Source organism: Glycine max, chromosome 15, assembly GCF_000004515.6.
Source record: "Glycine max cultivar Williams 82 chromosome 15, Glycine_max_v4.0, whole genome shotgun sequence".
In the NCBI taxonomy this organism is placed as follows: Eukaryota; Viridiplantae; Streptophyta; class Magnoliopsida; order Fabales; family Fabaceae; genus Glycine; species Glycine max.
In genome coordinates this window covers 30,047,317-30,048,121 of record NC_038251.2, presented here as the reverse complement: position 1 = coordinate 30,048,121, position 805 = coordinate 30,047,317, and the positions used below count along the sequence as shown (strand labels likewise).

The following is an 805-nucleotide window of genomic DNA, read 5'->3' as shown; positions in this document are numbered from 1 at the left end:
TTCATAATAGCTAGCGTTGTGTGTTTAATTCTTCCGTGTTTTATGTTAATTGTTAGTATTGTGTTAGTATGTGTGTTAGTGTTGTTTAGTGTCCTGGTATTTCGTTTAGTGTGTGTTCTGTTTCAGTTTTTCTATTGAGCGCTTCCCCTGTTTCAGTTTTGGGTGTTTTGCTGTGAATAGTGTTTTGCGACGGACTTAGCGACCATTTCTGCTTGCGGCAAACCAGAGTAGTAGTAGAAATCCCTTAGCGACGGATTTTAGCGACCACCCATGCTGAGAGGGAGTGGCAAAGGACTGGCTATATTACCTTGCTCCAAGGTCCATCACGAGCTGGGATGACCTTAAGAGAGTATTCTTAGAAAAAAATTTCCCTGCTTCCAGGACCACAACCATCAGGAAGGATATCTCAGGTATTAGACAACTCAGTGGAGAGAGCCTGTATGAGTACTGGGAGAGATTTAAGAAACTATGTGCCAGTTGCCCCCACCATCAGATTTCAGAACAACTTCTTCTCCAATATTTTTATGAAGGACTCAGTAATATGGAGAGAAGTGTGATAGATGTTGCCAGTGGTGGAGCCCTTGGAGACATGACTCCTGCTGAAGCCAGAAATTTAATTGAGAAGATGGCTTCCAACTCCCAGCAGTTTAGCGCCAGAAATGATGCCATAGTCATTAGAGGAGTGCATGAGGTAGCTACAAACCCATCTGCATCATCTGAAACTAAGAAGCTTGAAGGCAAACTGGATGCATTGGTTAACTTGGTAACCCAGCTGGCCTTGAATCAGAAATCTGTACCCGTCGCA

General features: G+C 43.5%; 1 non-coding gene across 1 annotated transcript; it reads right to left on the bottom strand.

The window, feature by feature from the left end:
- Nucleotides 1-388: 388 nt before the first annotated feature.
- Nucleotides 389-495, bottom strand: LOC112999688 (small nucleolar RNA R71). Its single transcript, XR_003264898.1, has one exon. It is a non-coding gene; the product is annotated as a small nucleolar RNA R71 (small nucleolar RNA).
- Between the last annotated feature and the right edge of the window lie 310 nt (nucleotides 496-805).